Source organism: Pseudopipra pipra, chromosome 13, assembly GCF_036250125.1.
Source record: "Pseudopipra pipra isolate bDixPip1 chromosome 13, bDixPip1.hap1, whole genome shotgun sequence".
Taxonomy (NCBI): Eukaryota; Metazoa; Chordata; class Aves; order Passeriformes; family Pipridae; genus Pseudopipra; species Pseudopipra pipra.
The window spans coordinates 9,405,357-9,411,192 of record NC_087561.1 but is presented as its reverse complement, the minus strand read 5'-3'; positions in this window follow the sequence as shown (position 1 = coordinate 9,411,192).

Genomic DNA, 5,836 nt, shown 5'->3' with positions numbered 1-5,836 from the left:
TAAAGATGGTCAAAATTAGGAAACAGGTTAAAACTACTTTTACTTCCCTACCTGAAAGCCACAATTTTACCGCATATTCTTACCAACAGAAATTTCAAAAGCCAGTAGACAACAAAAGGAGATTCTGATACATGTCATGGTGTAACGACCCACAGAGAAGACACCCTCAGCTAAACATACCATTAAAAAGCACAGCTGCATTAATTTAAATTCTCCTGTAAACAACATGAATCTATTTAGATGCGCTTCTGGGGAAGAAAACCACTGAAGTTGTGTGCCACTTGTTTGCACTTCTGTTTCCAGTAGAGTTCTTAACTACTGTTAAGTAGTGTCCTAGACAACTTAATTGCACATTAGTGTACTTTCAATGCATAAAGACATTTTTATTGTAATCTTTTCATAGAAATAGAAGGGATGTACTGGTCAACCATTAGTGATCATCCTAAGATACTGAGCAGCTTCTGAAGACTAAGCCTGCACTTCTTGGGTTTTTTTTTAATTCTAGTTGCTTCCTAAGAACTACATTATTAGGCAGTATTTGTTACAGATTGCCTGCATTAGAAGTCCTGCTTCTTGTTTTCTGTGTAGTTTGAGTTAAATCACAACTTTTAGAAAAGAATTTATGACAGCACTTTGATTTCGTACAATTCAAGAGCAAGACTGAAGAAAGCCCCACAGAATAGAAAGATTTTTCCTCATGCTAAACAATCTTCCTAATAATGGGAAAGGAAGACAGAACAAGTCAAGTGGAATACTAACTCTAAGTTGTAAAAAACAAAGAAGCTGAAGCATAGTAATGCATGCTTTGTGTCATCTAAGAGCACCCCTAGACTTAAATCTTGTAAGTTAAGTTAGCATATTAGCCAAGTTCAATTTCCTTAAAATTGTATTTACTGAGCAGCTTTTCAGAAGACAGTTAAGTTTCTGAATTCTTTGTTGCAAAATTACTCTCAAAAAGCTGAAGTTACTCAATACTTAGACCTTCTTAGCAAAATTACACTTGAGAAAAGATCTGGTTTATATTGTTAACACTAATTAAAATTTGGTCAGGAAATATATGTAAACAATAAGGATAATACATTTAAGGCTTAGAAAGAACACTGATAAATTCACCCCTGTCACATTAAAACATCCACATCTCCTTCATGGTCCTCCTCAGTCACTTTTAAAGAGAGCACTTCTTCATTAAGAAATAATCCACTCAGTCTTTCTTTACGAGCTTGTCTCTGCTCTTTCAGCTGTCTCTTCCTTAAGGCCTTTTGCTGTAGTTTCCGTTGCTTGGAACGTTTCTGTCAAAATAAAGAAGAGACAAAATGTAAGATTTTGTTCTGTAGATTAGAAAACACTTCTAAAGCTGGAAAATATAAATTAACCTCTAAAATAACATCTGCTCTGAAAAATAACTAATACGAATTCTTAGAGGTGGTGCAAACAGTCATCCAAAATTGTATCTGATATTAAAATATCAAGACCCAATTACCATATCTGAGTTATGAGGCACAACATCACCCTGTGATGTTGCACAGTCGAATTTTTGATTGAAGGAATCTTTACTGCTGGGGAAATGTTAGTCTTACATTAACAAACCCAAGATGTTGAAGAGCAAGCAAGAACTGCTCCTCTCCTCCACCCCTGAAATTGAAATTATGGAGACATGACAAGTGCCACAGTACTACTTTAAATGGAACACGCTTCAGTGGGTCTCTCCTCACCACATAATCTCATGAGACATGGAAGAATAAACTGAAGAAGATTCAAAAAGCCTGATGAAACTTTTAGTTGGAAAAAAAAAACAACACAAAAGAAAAACAAAACACAACCAAAATGGTCTTTACTATCCAGAAATTATGCCTAGATTAGGGTGATCAATCTTAAATAATTATTCTTTTTTAAATGTGTGTGTTTTTAAGTTAGATGCATAAGCCCTTACTCAAGCCCACTCACATTACTCTAACCAAAAGGAATTAAAAATCTGCTACAAACATCAGGCTTTCTCTTAGAACAGAAATTATGGCAAGAGCACGAGTTTTAACTCCTCGTCATCATGTCACACCAAACAGTCAACACTGGTCTATCTAGATAACTCAGTTACTAACTGTGTTCCTTCAGGACAAACATCCCAGGTAAGATCACATAAGCAAGCTTAAAGAGTTAAGACAGCTTAGTGCAGATTTACATAATTAGAAACTTTACTTTTGAATCCCGGATTCTCTCTGCAGCACTTGAGGACAGGTTACTATCGCTGTGCGCTCGACTCATGTTGGCACTCGAGTTTGAGGCGGAGTTGGCGACGCTGGAGCCGCTGCTGCTGGCTGAGCTGACCATGCTGGCACTGCTGCTGCTGGCACTGGCACCACTCACCCCACTGGTACTTGCACAGCTGTAGCTGCTCCTCTTCCAGCTCTCCCTTGCTGACCGCTGACGAGGCCCGTGTTCCTTGATGTAGTTCCTCACCTGTAGAACAGAGGCAGTAAAATTACTAAGGCTTGATAAACACTGCACTGAGATGCTCCTTTCCATAGAAAAAAATTAATTGCCTATTAATGATCAAGTTATTAGATCAATTCAGTTAGACTTCTAAAATATTTTGCTGCGCCTGCTTAAATCCCAAGCCATCTGGCAGTCACCCAGAGAACTAAGTTAAAATTAGCTTCACTACAGAAGGAACGAAAATAAGTAGCAAGGTTTGGGGTTTTTTCTCTCTCCTGCTCCTTGAGTTTGCTACTACATTAGTTATTATTTCAACACCAAACAGGAACATCAGTCAAGTTCAACTGAACTAAGCTGTTTACTCAATGTATCAAACCCCTTTATTTTGCTAGGTATACTCAAACAAAAATGGGTGTAAATAAAGCAGTACTTTTCTACTGTAAGATGATACTTAAAAAATGCTTGAAACACGAAATAGGCCAAGCCCGTAAAAGCAGTGAATGTTTTCCAGTAACACTGAGGAATTCAGCTTGTTTGGACACCACATCTCTTCCCAACAACACATCACAATAGTACAAAGACTAAGAAGTGGGATGTATCTACCCTACCAGTCAAGTACCCTTCTTCGTTATAATTCCTATTCCGTTACATCTTTAAAATGTGTTTTTATCTCCCTTTCTACATGAAATTTATGGTCTTCCCCAACCAATCCCAATCTTTTAGAGTTTTAAATGCTAGTTCATATTCAGTGAGCAAATGAAGATCCTCAGCTAGTTGATGGCCATGAGGTGAGGTACACTGCCATAAGCAGCACCAGGTCTATAGTACACACTCACCAGCTTAGGCTTAATACATACTGAGAATGTACAGTCACAGTCTCATATAAAGGTTTCACTCACTGACAATATTGTGCTCTAGTGTATATCTCTATATCTACTGATTAGGTATAAAAATTGATCACAAGTCCATACGATTTTCCAAGACACATCAGATGCTGAAACCCCAAAGTCAAATGTACAAACTTTAACTCACCTGTTTCAGTTTTTCATCTGTGAGACAGTTCAATTCAATAATGAATTCACTATCTGTAGGTGAGATCTGAGCAGTAGGATCAATAATTTTAATAATATCAAGTTGCTCTCGAAGGCCCATTTCTGTACTGACTTTGCGACTCAAATATTCAATATATTCAACCTAGGATCCAAAGAAAGGCAGGTCATTTTAAAGTATCATTGATTCTAAATGAGAGACAGAAAAAAGGAAGGGCCAACAGGATAAGGCATGCTCAAATATTCTAGCCTTGATTATCCTTAAAAACTCAGGGTGAAAACCTGAGTAGGCATTAAACTGCCTCTTACAGACCCAAAAGACAAGAAGATTTAGTTTTGAGAATCAAGCAGTCCTGTATAGGTCTGCATTTATACCTACAGCAATCAGGATGGCATTTAAGTTGTATCTTTTAATGGAAAGTTCTTCTGTACATTGCAGTTCTCACACAGGAAAAAAAGTCACCTGTTCATCATTTGTCATTGCGCTCCATGGAAGTTCATCAAGATTCCTGTGCTTGTTTTTCTTTTTCGGAAGCAGACAGGGAGAGCTCGGAATACTAGGTATAACATCAGAAAGCACATCACTCCCACTAGTAATGTCGCTGCCAGGCAACTTGTAACATGCAAGAGAAGGAACAAAGCTTTAGAGTACAGTAGGCAGATTGTAAATCACTCTAACACTATTAACCATTCAAAACATACTGTCAAATTAGCAAAGCATCGATTATCTCTGCACTCTAACAACTTCTTTGTAATTACTCATAACTCCCTCGAATCTTCCTACAAACAACAAGTGCAGCAAACTCAATTCATACTATTCTCTACTTATCAATTCTTTTTAAAAATTTGCATATCAGAAAACAGCAGAATGGTGTGGCATTTCAATTATTTTCCTTTTCCATCAGTGGAAATTGTCCATTACAATCCAAACTTAAATCTAAACCCCCCATTTCAAAGCATAAGTCTAGTTTAAGGAATATAATTTCAAAGTCGGTCTGTAATTCATGCCACACCCCATAATTACACAAGAATATTCAATTAAAATTACTGTCATTTGCCTGGAAGCAACTGCAGAACTTCAGCTAGCTTCATTTATACAACTGACACATGATTTCTGAATGCACTTCCAGCTGAAGTGGGACAGTTGGATTACTCATGCTCAGATTCTGCCAGATAACACCATAAAGAGCTGCAAAAAAGTCTTTCCAAAATTTTACAAGTCCAATCAAGTATGTCTCTTAAGAAAAGTTTGTTTTAAAAAGCAAAGAGTGATAAAAAAGCTAGTTACCAGTCAAACATGCTGTCAGCTAACTAAGGCTTAAGAAATTACTTCTTTTCAAAACAATTGCCAAGTTTATCAGGCAATTAAAATTTCACAGCTCAGTGAAGCTCTGAATCTTTGGGATCCAACCTGAGTCGTTCCTACAGGCTGCATTATACACATTATACACATGCACTTGTAACTTCTGCAATAAATAGAGACCAGCAGTTAGACTAAACCAGTCAGAAATTCGGAGCTAATCTCAGAGCACGTCTTGAGTTTATTTGCATCTTCTGGAACAGGATCTGAGCCGCCTTAGTTTTCAGTTCTTATAGTGCCCTTAGGACTCTACATGCTTTGACTGAACTTTACAACAAAATTTAAAAGTATGACCTTCACTCACTCCTCCAGATTAAAAAGGCTGGAATAAAACTAAACAAAACATTTCTTTATCACTCAAGATTCAGGTATGTGCTCCCATGCTCAGTAGTTACAAAGAAACAAATGCTGAGAAGGTCATTTGGTCTGTTCAGCCTGGAGAAGAAGAGACTGTGGGGAGATATCACAGCTGTCTGCAGCTTCCTCACAAGGGGAAGAGGAGGGGCAGGCACTGATCTCTTCTCTATGGTGAACAGTGACAAGATCCAAGGGAATGGTCTGAAGTTGTGTCAGGGGAGATTTAGGTTGGGTATCAGGAAAGGGTTCTTCATCTAGAGGGTGGTTGGGCACTGGAACAGGCTCCCCAGGGCAGTGGTCACAGCATCAACTCTGACAGAGCTCAAGGAGCATTTGGGCAACGCTCTCAGACACATGGTGGGATTCCTGGGGCTGTCCTGTGCAGGGCCAGGAGTGGATTTCGATGATCCCTGTGGGTCCCTTCCAACTCAGGATATTCTGTTCTATCCGACAGCTTTTCAACTACAACTAAACCCAGCACATAACAGTCTACACAAAATTTTACATTTACAGTGGAACTAGTTTACCTGCCATTCAAACTCACTGTCTGACCAATCCCAGTATGTGCTGATAGAAGAAGAGACATCACTGCAGACACTGCCCTCGGGGAACAAATCAAAAGAGGTGAACTCCTGGTCAT